Source organism: Perca flavescens, chromosome 17, assembly GCF_004354835.1.
Source record: "Perca flavescens isolate YP-PL-M2 chromosome 17, PFLA_1.0, whole genome shotgun sequence".
Taxonomy (NCBI): domain Eukaryota; kingdom Metazoa; phylum Chordata; class Actinopteri; order Perciformes; family Percidae; genus Perca; species Perca flavescens.
The window spans coordinates 27,299,716-27,315,841 of record NC_041347.1 but is presented as its reverse complement, the minus strand read 5'-3'; positions in this window follow the sequence as shown (position 1 = coordinate 27,315,841).

The window sequence follows — 16,126 nt, the reverse complement described above, 5'->3', positions numbered from 1 at the left end:
CTTGTTTGCTCACCGTAAATGCATATTGTTTATGCGCTTTGACAGTGTCTTAGCCTGATTAAGTTAGTAATCATTGCAAATATAGATTTTAATCTAAGTTTTACCTGAACGAAAAGAAAAGAAAGAAAAACAGCCATTTTCACTAGATCCATTTCCCAGGAAGGGGTAAAATATAAACTGATAAAACCTATAATTAGATTTTGAATAATCATTTTAGTTCCTGTATCCTCTCTCAGTGGGATACTTTCAATTCATTTGCAGTGACTGAGGCATTATGCTGGGGATCTCTTCCGTAACCAGCTGACCTGAACTGCTGCATTACATGATGACTAACAGCCTGTGAGCAGCAGCCCAGAGCCTAATGGGACACGAGACAACTCTTTCCCAAACATTGTCGGAGCAGAATAGTGTAGCCTGCAGTGGGTTTTCTGCTGAAGGACTTTGGCAGAGCGCAGGGTCTTCCAAGTCCTTTAAATGACTTAAGTACCTTTCACTGGAGCTTTGACAGTAGTGAAAGCGCTCTCTCTCTTTCTCTCTCTCTCTCTCCCTATCTCTCTCTCTCTCTCTCTCTCTCTCCCTGTGTCTCTTTCTCCCTCACTCTCTCCCTTCCCCTCACTCTGCAGAGTGCAGCCGAACAGAAAGTAGCCTCTCGCCTCCTCTGTCATCGCTGTGGAGCCAGGCGGATGTTGCTGAGCACTGCAGACTCAAAAGTGCAAAATTTAGCAGGGATCTGGAAAGTGTGAGAGTGTGAAAGAGAAGTGGAGTAAAGAGGAGAGGCGAGGCAGACTGTCTCCCTCCTTCACCCGGTGGGCTTTTCTGCAGCATCCTTCCACTTCATCATGGATCTCTGGAGTAAAAAAGTCTGGGGAATTATTACTCAGGTCACCCTGATACTTTTCACCTCGCACGGGGCAACAAGAGGAGGTGAGTGCAGTGAGATTTTCATTTTGGGTCATTTTACATTCATCTCAAATGAAAAAAAAAAATAGTTTGTTGGAGTTACCGAGATCATACAGGTATTTCCTCGCTCTTTGTAAAAACTTGTTTTTTGGTTGTGCATGTTGTGAATTAACTGCAAATGAGTCTTTCTGAAAGGCATTTGGATTTAGGGATTTCTAAAATGCCCATAGATATATTTTTATTGATTTCTTTTCATGCATTTTATGCACATATTTCCATGCACCGCTCTTCAATGGGGCAGTGGGAATCGGAGTAGAAAGCATGTGGGTGCAGAAGGTGAATGAGAAACACTTTCTTCTCTCTCATCATATTAAACAGCTGCCCTTGAGCAAGGCACTCAAGCCTCACCCGCTCCAGTGGACAGGCTCTAGAGGTCCATGGTCACACTTTGAAATATGACTGCATGAATGTCAATCAGGGCATCATTCTTATTAGAGGAGGTTTTTGTAATTGAATTATTCATGATTTATTTCTTCTCAGAGGGTTTGATGCTGATGTTACGGATCAAAATGCATTCAGTGTTGTTTATAGAGAAGAAAATGACCAGGAAGAGAAGAAAGACTGTTGTTAAAAGCAAACTTTAGACCAAAACTGTGATTTTTTATCTTTTTCTCTTGATTTTTGTGGTGGGATATTTCACGAGCCCTCAGGAAGTTTGCTTTTCATGCAGTTCAAAATACTAATAAAATATGAGCTCTCCTTTTCCATGTCAAACCATTTCACATTTGTGTCTTATTTCTCTGCATATTAAACTTTACAGAGAATTGGTTGTGATTTGGCACAGCATGGAATACAAGCTGTATGACTCAAATCTGGGTTGTTGCGATTTTGAAAAAAGTAAAGCTGTCTCAAAAAGCCTGGCACATAAAAGCGCAGAACATAATTTCTGATCTATTTGGGATCCTGATCATACACTGTGCTGATGGAAATGTCAACAGTAAGATCATTTTACATACAGTAGGAGCTGTTTGCATGTGCCAAACACTGGCAAAATAACAAGTATGCTAACACAGTCTAATAAAGCGGGTGTCAGAGGGTAAATGTTTATCTGATGTTGTATTAGAACGTATTCTGAGTCAACATGCCTGGGCAAATAAGATTTTTCAAACATTTGAGGAAATCAAATACCATTAAGGGATTCAGTGAGGGCGGAGTGGGGCCAGATTGATAAATGGTAAATATTAACACGTCAGGTTTATATTCCCCTTGACAGACAACAGCTGCTGGCAAGGGACACTATGACATTATGGGCTCTGAAAGAGTAAAATAAAGGAGATAAAGAGATTTCTTTTCCTTGAAGGAAATGGGTTGGACTCAGCAGAGTGATGTTATCAGAAACCATAACCAAAAGAAAAAGAAAATGTGACTGTCACTCTCAAATTAGGGTTTCAAAGTACAGCTTGAAACCCATTTTAGCCTTTCTCAGAGAGCAAACATGCAGTACATCATCCACTTTATAATCTCCGATGCCCAGACCTCTCTCCACATTTTATTTGACTTTGTGTTAGTGCTGAGCCAGTGCCACCGGCAAGGTTTAACTCCAGCTATTTGTCAGAGTGAACAAAGGAGGTAAAACCGTCGTGGTAGGGCAGATGTTTCTTTTTCTGCAGCCGGGCACAGAGGCCCTGCTCAGCTCAGCACTGAAGCAGCTGTGGACCTATTTAGGAAAGACAGTGGGTGGAGTCGCTAGAGAGACCTTTCTGTGACATGATGTTGGAGGTCTCTGATGGCTGACAAGTCTGCCATGAGCAGCCTTGTTTTCTTCACAAAAACAAAAGCTCCAACAGAGACCACCACATACCACCAACGCTGCTCTAAATATTTTAGTTCAACAAAAGAAAATGTTTAAAAGTGATAACTCTAGATCCAGAATTGCATCAAATTAACCCTCTGAGGTCCAAGGGCATTTTTAGATATCTTTTTAAATTGACCTTTTAAGGGTATTTGTATATAATCTGATCCCCATGTGTTTCATATTAAAATGTTCAGAACAAACTCAGCTATCTGTAATGTGAGGGCCAAATTTGTGTCAGAGCAATGTGTAAGAGATAATAAGAGATAAGTCCCTTTGGGGTGGACTTTGGGCTTTTTCACTTTGTAAACCTATAACGTGCACAAAAAAGATATATAACACAATAAAGGAATGGGAAACAGCCAACAAGCATAATATGAGCACTTTAAGAAAATGTTTAAAAATCAGAGCGGTGGCTAACATAGCGACCGATGCTAGCACATTCCCGAACATGGAGGACTTGATCGCTCAGGTCTTGGAAAAGCAACTAAGTGTGCTTGAATGAGTGGTTTACAATGCAATAAAGGGAGCGCTAACAGAAATGAATGCCTCACTGCAACATATCAGGGCAGAGCTTGAGACAGAGGGAACTACACTGCGTGATCGAATGCAACCTGACTGCGGCGCATTCACGACCCAGCGGCATCGGGAGATTGAAGGAGCACAACACGAGATACATTCTAGGGGCACCCCGGACCGGGTCATCCACCCAGCCACCCTGAGAGTGACCCACGGAGGGAGAGAGTTCGCCTGCACTGCAGCCACAGATGCAGACGATGCAGTTTATAATCTATGTTTGTTAACAGTTAACCAGACTGAAAAAACATGATAAATGCTGACTGTCCATTTTATAATCTATATTTATTACTCCAACCAGGTTGGTGTGTTTTTCACATAGCTTATTTTAGAACTTGATAGCTGGTTGAGACATAGTTCTAGGGTTTTTGTAACACTGTTCATGTTTAGCATAAGAAGTTCACTAGACCTGTTTCAACGTACCTGTGACTTTAGACAGGAGGGGTAATTGTGGGCTGGAGTTTGCGCGAGCTGCGTTTGATGTGGCCACGTATCTTGTAGATAGGGGTTGGGGTCTGCGGTCCAGAGGGTTAGGGGATTCATTTTATTAGGGTCCGAGCGCCAACAGCGGCGAAGGCCCTATTGAAACTGAAGGAATTCTTCCTTTCCGTTCTTTTCCTTTCCTTTCCTTTCCTTTCCTTTCCTCTCCTTTCCTTTCCTTACCTTTCTTCCGGCAAATTAATCACCTTTTTGAGGGGCTTACTAACATACTCATACTCATATTAACATACTCAAAAACTCACCAAAGTTGGCTGGGTGGCCATTTTGTGTTTTGCCATTGACACAGGAAGTGGGTGTAACTTGAGTGTATATTGTCCAATTATTACAGCATTTATCGATGAACGAAGAAGTTGTTGTAACTTGTGTACATTGACAACTTTGGCCAAAATGTCTCATGATTGACAAGGGTCCAGGCCTGAGGACATTTATAGGCAAAAATTGACTTTTGGTCATAGTGACCCCCGCTGACAACAGGAAGCCTTATTTGACAAATATCATCCGATTTACAAGAAACTTGTATAATGTGTGGTTTACATGTGATACTGAGCTGCACCCAATACTTTAACCACGCCCACGTACTCAGGCCACGCCCCTTTCATTTGAATTTAAGGTAGAGTCTTGTGTAAGGTGTCATTGAACTCAGCAGAGAGTTCCTTCTTCATTGGTGATGGTTTGTCCCGCCCCCTATGCTTAAGCCACGCCCCCGTCATACCTGGTGACGCATTTACGGTAGAGTCTTGTGTGAGGTATCGTTGAACTCAGCAGAGAGTTCCTTTTTAATTGGTGACGGTTTGCCATGCCCCATATGCTTAAGCCACACCCCCTTTAATAACTAATGACACGTTTCTTGTACACTATAGTGTGATGTATCATTGAACTCAGCAGAGAGTTCCATTTTCATTGGTCATGGCTTGGCCCGCCCCCTATGCTTTAGCCACGCCCCCTTTCACAGCTAATGAACTGTGTGACATAGAGTTTTGTGTGAGGTATCATTGAACTCAGCAGGGAGTTCCCTTTTCATTGGTGACGATTTGCAGTGTCTGAGTGCTGCGCAAATGCACAGTCGCAAGCAGCGGCGTCCACCACTAACCCTGACGCGCAGAGGAGCGAGGGCCCATCCAACACTGCTTGCAGCTTTAATTCAATTTGTGTTTCTTTGTTCTGTGCGCCATCTGACATGACCTGTCACACATTGTGGAATTTGTTTTGTATGCCTGAAGGTGCTAATAAAAAATTTATCACAAAAAAAGAAAGAAAATGTTTCTCTGTAATAGACACAGACTTGCAGAGTGGTAGAGTCAGAGAGCTAAGAGGCCAATTGGATGGGGAAGTCTGTAACCTTTCACTACAGTCTAAAGTAGAAACAGTTACTGCATCTCATTCATTGAAACCTTTTCCTGCAGATATATGTTGCCTAGCAATACATAACTGAACTGAATGACACAGTTGAGGAAATAATTCTCCTGATTTAATTATAAGCAACTTCTGAACTATGTTGCATCATCATTTTAAGAACATTTCAGCATTAGTTACTTTGAGAAGGTCTCTAAGTTCAATGCCTAAAATAAGATAAATGAACTAAATGGACTGTACTTAAATGCACGTTGCCAATTTACATTATTCTGTGTTGCTAATCCTTTATTTTGTGATTGGTCAACACAGCTGTCAGTTAGGGTGTCACCAACCAAATGGTGGTATTTGTCCAAAACCTCCAAGCTCAGGAAATAAATGATATGCGGCATAAAAATGCTCTTTAATGAAGTTATGGTTATGGAACAGCAGAGCTGAGCAGCTACTGAGCAAGAAACCCAGCAGAAGCTCTGAGCGGAGCAGGTGGCCGGAGGAGAGGTATACTGTGTGTGTAAACATCTGTGAAGGTAAAATATTTATGTGATAATAGTATGTTTGCACGTCTTCTTCTTCTGTAGTCTTCAAAAGTAATAGTGTACTACTTCTCCAACCACAGTCTTCCTTCTAAACGAGACTACATACGTACAGCCACATACGTAAGCAGTTTGGTGGATGGGTCAAACAAAGACAGGACTTTTAAACAGGAGACCGGGGTTCGTGTTCCATTTGATGATAAAAGTAAACAGATGGAACAGATGGAACTACGTCACCTGTATAACCGAAAGTGAAGTAACGTAACAGATGCATTGATTTGAACCAAAACCATAATCTTTTTCTAAACGTGAGTAGTTTTGGTAACCTAAACCTCACCAAACTGCGATTGTTTCACAGAGTTAACGACGTGTTTAAACTGCGACAGTTACGTTCTGAGGTTTAGATTGAGGACGGAAATGCCCCCGTGGGTCGTATTTCCTGCCACAGCTAGGGTTGCTAGTTAATGAAACGCTAATGTGGGTCATTTTAGAGGGTAGGAACAAACAACCTATATTGTTTTATGGTTTTGAAGATTTCATACATACTAGCTTTTTGCACATGCTCTTCAAAGGTGCACAGTTTTCCACACAATTGTCTCTAACAAATTATGTGAGCCTTGCAAGTCCAGCTGAAAGCACAAACACATCTCCTCCAATTATCTGCACAATTCTCACGTAATTCTCAAGTAAGGAGAAGCGCTCCCTACTGCTGACATTCAGAGAGTGCATTTTATGAGACAAAGTGCTGCTTCTTATCATAAAGAAAGGCTAGGCTGCTAGGCTGCTTCTTATCATAAAGAAAATTCACACAAGACTTTAGACGCAAGATCATTTTTATTCTGCCTTTCCAGTGTGGTTGCATAAGTTCTCTCAGCGGATTTGGAGTCAGTGGAGTGTGTGTTCTAATCGCAGTGTAATGACAGATAATACCGCTGCACTCCTAACCTGTGTCTGCGCGCACATCTATCTGTGTGCTCGGGTTTGTGCATGTTTCTGTGTGAGTGTGTGCATCCTGAGATAAGGAGCGAATAGCCACGTGTGAACATAATGAAAGGAGTGTAATGGAATGCTAAGTGTGTCTGTGCACATAATGCCTATAGTGTGCTTGTGTGTGCACATGTTGTGTTCAGATAACAAATGACTCACCACTCACAGTCACCAATGGCCAAGTAGAGAGGTTCTCAAGTTAAAACTAATTTCAGTTGGTGATGCATGCAGACAGAGAAGAGGTTGTGCTGAATTCTGTCATGTCAGAGTCAGCTGGTTTGTCCCAGAGATATTTAAAGCTGAACATTTTTGACTGATGATGGATGCTGGGCTGTAGATTCTGGTGGTTTTGGTTTTTCAGCTAGAGACTAAATGATGAATGAAATTCATCATTTTTCGATGCACTTTGTCAGGACTCTTGGCGTCACTTTTTGATGTTCTGGGTTGGGACCGATTTGGTGTTACTTTTTAACGTACAGAGTAAAGCCACTTAGTCAAGGTTAGGAAAAGAATATGGGTGGGGTTACAAAATGTACGCTTCAGTGACATGCGGGACAAGAACGGGACACAAAACCCAGTCAGTCTTGGGTGAAAGTCCTGTGTTGTTTGACCCGTCTAACACCCAAACCAACATCCTTACGCAGATTTTCAGTCTTTACTAATCACTACTGTTGTCGCTCTTAATACTACGTCATCTTCCAGCGGCGCGGTCAAGCTACTGCTATGCCCGGTGCGTTCCATACAGACGCTAAAGGCTGATTTTTGCGTCAGTATCTGACGCTGAGAGCCACTGACCAAATGTCAGTAATTTAAGGTAAAGGTACTTCATTGTCACATACACATACATGCAGCGGAATTCATACTCTGCATTTAACCCATCCCTCAAGAGAGCACTGGGCAGCCATTTACAGCGACTCCAGATCTGAGCCAGTGCCTTGATCAAGGGCACTGACTGGAGAACCTATTAGATGTTTTTTGATGGTGGGGGAAACCGGAGCACCCGGAGGAAACCCACGCAAACATGGGGAGAACATACAAACTCCACACAGAAAGGCCCGGAACGACCTAGATTCCAACCCAGAACCTCCTTGCTGTGAGGCCACAGTGCTAACCATTGGGAATGAGAATGGGTTCTCATTGTTCAATCTTGTACCTGCAAAAAGCAAAGCACTATTTCATTCCAACCCAGTCTCATGGCAGTACGTGAAATGGTCACGTTATTTTAATCTATTGATACGTGTTCACGGGGACGTTTTTGTTGTTTGTTTCGTGGTGGCTAGGACGAAAATGTAAACTAATGTATTTAAATGGGAAGCATATGTTGTGGTCACAGCACGTCTAAGGTAGCGAGTAGTATTAAATGCCGAAAACCCGCGTAAGGAGGTTGGTTGGGGTGGTGGATGGGTCAAACAATTCCAGACTTTCACCCAGGAGGCCGGGGATCGCGTCCCGCGTGTGGTGTTTTGTTTCCCCGTTAACTGTCCCGTTATTGTCGCGTGTTCCCCGCGGCCGTGTCCCGGTGTGTGAGGCGTCCTCCCCCGTAGCAGTTTCCCGCCATGTGAGGCGTCCTTTCCCCGTTGTTTTGCGGCCGTCTCCCAGCGTGTGAGACGTCCTTTCCCCGCGCCCGTGTCCCGGTGTGTGAGGCATCCTTTCCCCGCGCCCGTGTCCGGGCGTGTGAGGCATCCTTTGCCCGCGCCCGTGTCCCGGCGTGTGAGGCATCCTTTCCCCGTTGTTTTTTTCCTAAACCCAACCTCCGCCATCCCGTTATTGTCGCGTGTCCCCCGCAGCCGTCTCCTAGCGTGTGAGGCGTTTGCTTTCCCCGTTAATCTCTGTATAGACCATTTTGTGCTGGCCACCACGAAACAAACAACAAAAACGTCCCCGTGAACACGTATCAATAGATAAAAAATAACGTGACCATTACACGAACTGCCGTGAGACCGTGTTGTTCATTCTGATGTAACAAACATAATCGTGAGCCAGGATGTGCAGGGCTGCCTCTAAGGAGGAAGTTAGGTGGCGTAGTATAGCGCGACATTCCGTGTAGGGGGGAGGTCGGGGTGGATGGATGGTTCAAACAAACACAGGATTTTCTCCCAGGAGATCACTGTTCTTGTCCCGTATGAAATCAAAAATCAAGTCAACGTTGACTTATTTGACCTTACTTTTGTTACGTAACTTATGTACCTAACTAACGCCACACACGTAAGTTGCATAAAAAACATATTTCTTTTAAAGCAGACCTATTATGCTTTTCCATATTTTCTGTCATATACAATGTTGGATGTTTATATTTAACGTGGCCACAGCTTCAAATAAATGAAGTAATTATATAGTAATTATATAAGTATTTAAAAGAAATCCCTGTGAGCCAAAACCTGAGATGTCCCACTGTTCTTAACACTGTGGTTTCAACAGTTTTTTTTCTACAAACGTTTCCAATATACGTGGTATAGATGTATACATGTATATTTGGCTACTGCATTGTTTACATTACACACCCTACATGTGTAAGGTAGCTACATGCTAACGTTAGGGAAACCAGTAATCTTGGTTGCAGATGTTATTTGCTATTGAATTTCTGATTACTTTCCTGCTGGAACGTGTCCGGTGGTATATTTTTTGGTTTAGAAGCCTTTATTGGTGATTTTTATGGCAGAAATGGTGCAGACAGAAAATGTCTCTGTGTTGCCCATTTCAAACAGAATATCAGCATTTCATATTTCTCATTGTGCTAGATGTCTTGAGAGGAACATACATTTGTAATTATAATCTACTTAGTGTTGTGCATTTCCCTGCAAAGCCCCAGTGTACTGATTCATGGGATGCTTGAATTTGTGACAGTGGAGATGAGAAAAGTGAGAGGAAGCTGAGCAGGAGCTCCCTCTCGTATTTCCTCTTTAGTGTCATTTATGAAAATGTGCGTTCAGAGAGGGGGAGCCATGAATGCGATCTGATCAAGTCAAGGCTACATTTTGGCAGCAGCGGCCATCGGGGTAAACCTACAACAATCAGTCAGGAATCTAGATTTATTAACCCAGGGACAAGTAGTTAAGTGATAAAACTGAGGCCTGTAGTCCAGGGGCAATTCTAGGATCAGACTTTTAGGGGGGGCTCAGCCCCTAATGAAAATGTGACACAGATACAGTGCCTTGCAAAAGTGTTAACTACGTTTCTGTTAATGGTAATTGTTTGTCCACAAACTTTTTTAAATTATTATAATTTTGAGGGTGACTGAGATGAAATTTAGGGTCTAAAATCGCCCATGCTGCAGTCTATCCACCTGAGTTTGTGACCCATTGATCTTTGCTGAACGCCAGTCCCACTACACTGGAGCTCTGGCTCCCTAAACACACACTCATTCATCACATGGCCCTGTCATCTGCTCCGATGACTTGAAGTTGGTCCACGGTGCTGTCAGACTCTGCTAAGGTCACACTGCTCTGTCACTCTGCATAGCAGCCCGTCCTGGTTTGGACTGAATAAAAGCAACTAGGGGTGCAAAGGATCACAAAACTCACGGTTCGCATCGGCTCACAGTTTTGAGAGATATTGCACTGGTCCCTATTGTGATAGTCTATATCCATGACGTTCCACTTCAGGGATTGCTCCGTTGCCGCCAGAAATTCTGTCGGATGACACCCTTTCTGGTCGGATTTCCGTTACCTTCCGCTTTCTTTGTGTTGGAATTCTAAACTCTGGTGGATTCATGAGGACTATGGTTAACTGCTCCTCAGATCTCTGCAGGGTAAATCCAGACAGCTAGCTAGACTATCTGTCCAATCTGAGTTTTCTGTTGCACGACTAAAACAACTTTTGAACGTACACATGTTCCACCAAAACAAGTTCCTTTTGCGGCGGCACCGTGGCTCTGTCCGGCTTAGCACCGCCCATAACGACTGTGATTGGTTTAAAGAAATGGCAATAAACCAGAGCACATTTTTCTCCCATCCCGGAATACATGTGGACTAGCCAGACCCTCCGCCGCAGCTCTGTCGAGGTAGGTTCTGGCAAAGCGAGACTAATATTGCAACTATCAGAGCCAATATGGTATATATTATTTGGGAGATGCCAGAATCTACTTCTGAGGAGGAGTCCTGGGCATAATATAACAAAACATATACATACTGTCTCCATATTCCTTTAGACTGTAAGCTGCCATCTGTTTCCTCTTACACTCCAGGCTGCCCACGAGGGATAATTACATCAAATGCAGTGTCTTGGTTAATATGAGTGCTATTGGTATTAGAGACTGCGGCTGACATTGAACACCCCAGGACAAAGCTGAGTCAAAGCCAAAACTTTAAGATGCAACAGAGATGATGTATCTTGCGAGCAATTTAATGACTCAGTTAATGAGATGGAAGAGATGGCACAGAATGAGAAAAGCACTCCTGCAGTTCCTCCTGTATTTCTGAAACACTCACCTCCATTTTATGGCACTTCAGGTCAGGGTGAGTTACAGAACAGTCGCCCTGCAGCTAGCAGGGATTCAATGACAAAATCTACAGGTCACAGTTGAGAAAACTCTTTACTGCTGACTCCCCAAGAGACTGATGATATTGGTGTATTTTGTTTATTTATATATTCATCATGACTCATATTTCAATTGTTTTTTATTGTGATTCTCATCCTTCTCTGCATCATGCAAACTAAGTGCACTTAGGAGAGAACACCAGAATATTGCTTGTAATGATCATAACATGTGTCAAAGCTAATGCACTCACTCAGATGATTAAGTATCAAAGGTTCCCCTCTCATATTGCAATTTTGGAAAAATGTATCTGTCAATCTATCTAACAATGATGACGAACCATACTCTTGGGTTGAGTTGTACAGTAGAACCTAATTTAGTTCAAGTTAAATGTGCCGAAAATGCTGAAAGGCTTTTTCAACAACTTTATACACTAATACATCTTCAAAAACTGAACTGCGCTTCATAACTATTTCAAGAAAAGGGTATGTGCCACCTTCATTGCATCCATGTCAATTTCTCACTGCTTCACAGAGGGAACAAAATGGTATGCTGAGCTCAAACAAACCATAGCACAAACTTCACCCTGAAGAATGCATAATATATATATATATATATATATATATATATATATATATATATATATATATATAAAATACAGTAATTAAGATATCAGGCTTTTTCATCATTTGTAATCAATATTCAACACATTCTCACTCCCATTGCATCAAAAAACGACGCTTCATCAGGTGCTTTTGGCGTTTGTTACTGACGCAAAAAGTCTCTTTTAGCATCATATTTACACGTGCTTGGTCGGGACTCTTAGCGTCAGAACGGGACAGTTTTTTTTCTTTTCAGGTTTAGGAAAAGATTGTAGGTGGGGTTACAAACTGTACGTTTCCCTGACACGCGGGACAAGAACGAGACACAAACCCCAGTCTCCTGGGTGAAAGTCCTGTGTTGTTTGACCCATCTAATAACCCCACCTGCCTTTTTACGGAGATTTTCTGTCTTTCATACGACTTTCTACCTTTTTCGCTCTTAATACTACGTCATCTTACAGCGCCGCGGTCGAGCTGCTGCTACGCCCGGTGCGTTCCATCCAGGCGCTAAAGGCTGATTTTTGCGTCAGTATCTGACACTATGAGAGCCACTGACCAAACGTCAGTATTTGAATAGTTAGGAGTGACAATGTGTTGCAGAATTATCATAAACTGTGTTTCATTGCAAACAGACACTTTTAGGGTTTATACTAGTTATACAATACTTTATATTGGTTGGATATCAGTGAAGCAGATTTAGATTTTTAAGAAAATGTTCCCATATTGGCGCAGGGGACCCTGGACTTCGAAATAGACCAACTCTGGGTGTAAATTAGAGCCAGCAGGGTGATGTTTAGGAGTCTTTCCTTCACAGAGAAAGTCCCCCGTGTCAGCGGTCCTCTTCTGAAATGTGTTTGTGTGTGACACTGAACACCTGCCAACTCCAGAAGTGCTGATCAGTAGCATAGTCTGCACACTGATCTACCTGTGAAATACTGCTTCAGGAATCAATAGTGTCACACAGGAGAAAGATATGTTGATTATCAGTGCAGAACTTATCAACAGGCGATTGTGTTTTAGGATTTCCTCGGGCCAGGGCCTGTAACACGAAGCCATAATGAAGTGTGACTGCAGCACCAGTGAAATGAGGCAGTGTCGCTGACCTGCACCACACACACACACACACACACACACGCACACACGCACACACGCACACACACACACACACACACACACACACACACACACAGCTGTCTTTGATGTTTATGTATAATTTAGGTACTGCAGTGCCGGTAAAAGCTAAATGAGTGCACATTCAGTGGTGTAGTCTATGTGATACGCAGGTATACACAGTGTACCCACTAAGAAAGCTCCAGGATTTCTATATACCCACTTAAAAATGCCTAATGACCCGCAACAACATACTTTCCATTATATTTTGATATGTATTTTGAATTGTCATCGTTTTTTTTCTTCACATAGGCTAAATAAAGGTATTTCCACCGTAAATTTGTGCATAAAAGTGTATCCGAATACAGGAAATGAAGTTGTTGATGCTCAAAACTTCCCTGGGGGAGGACACCCAGACCCCCCACTATGATATGCCCCCCAATTCTGTGCCAACCACCGTACAGACTCCATGTGTCCTCAACAGCATGGGTATAGAGGTACTGCGGTTTTCACTTGAACATTGTGTAGAGGTTCTTCTGTTGATGCAATGCAGTGTTGCAGTGTTTTTGAAATGTTTTTGCCTCCGTGTGCCTGTTCAACTCGCTGTCTCAGTTTTTTCTTCTTCTTAATGATGGGGGTGAACACTGTTCTTTCCTGTGTTTTTGGCAAAATGTAAGAGGCTGAAGACTTTTTCTTGTCTTTGCCCAAATGACTAAAAGTAAAAAGTGTATGAAATGAGAGAAAGTCACCTGCTGTGACAAAAACTGTTCTTGTTCATATCATTAACTGGTAGCTACCAGCTATTTTGAAGAAAAATGAAGTTGGATTAAGTGTTTTCATGATTTTTTTTTGTTTTTATGAATATTGAACAGTTACTAACAATAAAGCTCTTCCACCATACCTCTAATGATTTGATTGTTTTGTTCCTTTTTATTCCAACACCACTCCACTGGAAACGTCTTAAACTGCTTTGTTCAAGGTCACACGTGTCAGTAGTATTGTTCCCGCCAGGTCAGCAATTAAAGTCTGTAACTTTCTCTTCACAAGCCAGATTCTCTAACCTTTCCAACATTGCTGCCGTGGGAGATTTAGTTTTCTGTCTGCATAGATGAGATGAAAGTTAAACTTGGCGAATTGAGAGTAAAAAGGATCTGCAGCAGCGCACCACTCTTCTGATAATGAAAAGAGTAGAAGAAACTGTAAAGTATGTTTTGCTGTCAGAAAACAGCAGGAAAAAAAGTGTTTCTGAAGCAACTGCACATATAATATAAAGTAAATGGTTTCACGAAGAGCTTAAATGTAAGTGCTGATTCAAAAAAGGACAGGAAGTGAAGTTCTGCTCAAGCGAGCACTGGCATGCTGCAACAAACTTAGTGAATCTTTAAACTAAGGTGGTTGAACAGAAATTGTGCTTCCCAAGGTGCTGCTTGTTTTTTTCAATGCCCTTGTCCTAAATTAGATGTGAGCGAGGCAGTGAGTACACTTAGGACATGCATCAGTAAACCCAAGAGCCGCACCAACAGGAAAGACTTGTAACTTCGCTGTTGCTTACAATTTCCTATGTGGAGTACCCACAGCCTGAAAATTCTTCTCTCACATATCAAGAGGGACATAATGAGTTTTTTGTTGTTGTTTTTTTTTACTTTTTTACTTTGCTCTTTGGTTTATTTGTGTGGTATCTGAGTGTATAATGTATTTTGCCAATAATTTGTTTAATGTTCTTGATGCACTTTTCTTAAATCATTTAGTTTTTGCTTAACAGTTTATTTTCAGCTTTTTGCAAGCAAGGAGCACTTTATGTATGTTTCCATAAGGATTTGGGTTAGGGTTAGGGTTCCCATAGTCTGTATCCATGATGTTCTACTTCCGGGATTGTTCAAGTGCTGCCGGAAATTCCGCCAGGTGGCTTTCAAGTTCGGTCGGGTGTCCGGCACCTTCAGCTTTCTTTGTGTTGGCATTCTAAACTCTGGTGGATTTATGGTTAACTGCTCCTCAGATCTCTGCAGGGTAAATCCAGACAGCTAGCTAGACTATCTGTCCAATCTGAGTGAAAATTAGTTTTCTGTTGCATGACTAAAACATCTTTTGAACGTACACATGTTCCACCGAAACAAGTTCCTTCCCGAGACTATTTTGCAGAGGCACCGTTGCCCCGTGCGGCGCCTAGTGCCGCCCAAGACGATTGTGATTGGTTCAAAGAAATGCCAATAAACCAGAGCATGTTTTTCTCCCATCCCAGAATGCTGTGTGGACTAGCCAGACCCGAAGGTCTGGCAATGCGAGACTAAGGTTCCCATAATGCAATCCAACACCACATTCAGCCTAAAAAGATACACTGATGCATGATTTAACCAAACAACAACACTTATTTAGGGTGACATACACAAAATGTATGATCACATTTTACTTCACAAAAAGTCCTTTATGTGGTGCTTCTGCAGTGGATGAGTCTGTAAGTGTTTGTGATGTGTGTTCGCACCTTGCACTGTATATTTTACACAAACAGTATATTGAGCTACTGACTGACATTTTCTGACTGGATAAGCTTCAGAAGGCTATAGAGTCACAAAAAACACTAGCCTGCCAGGTGTGTTTATGACTGTCAGATGGAGGGCTGGAAACCAGCCTCCAGGGCGAGGATATGCTGATCCTCAAAGCTCACTAGCTGTTTGACGGACAGGCTCTGCTCCAAAAAGAGAGGCCTGCTTGGAGGAAGTCAGACAGGTCAGAGCAGGGCAGAAAACATAAGACCAATCTGATGAAGTACAGCCCCACAAATCACACCATGTCAAATAAATTCCCTATCCTCTTCAGCCAACAAAATCCTCAGTCAAAATGGTGCACAAACAATTTAGCTTTTCTCTTGATCTATTATTAAATAAATAATAAGTACTCACATCTCAACTTGATACACTGCTATCACTCTATTTTTCCAAAAAATTAATAATTCAACTTAACATATAACATCACAGCACAACATCAACATATTCTTCTGTGATTAGTCCTAACGAGTGGGAGGAAAAATCCACTTAATTATTTCAGTTCTTTTTTCACACATGGCAGTGCTTACTCAGCTTGCATGGTCTTAATTAAAGATCATTTTAAGATGTATTAGCCTATTAATACTATTATTTCTAACAATACATGACTGCAATATCTGGAAATTCTCCAGTATCTTTCTATGAGCACAGGAGGAGGGCTTCCAGGCACTCAGAATGTCACTCTGGATAATACATGACAT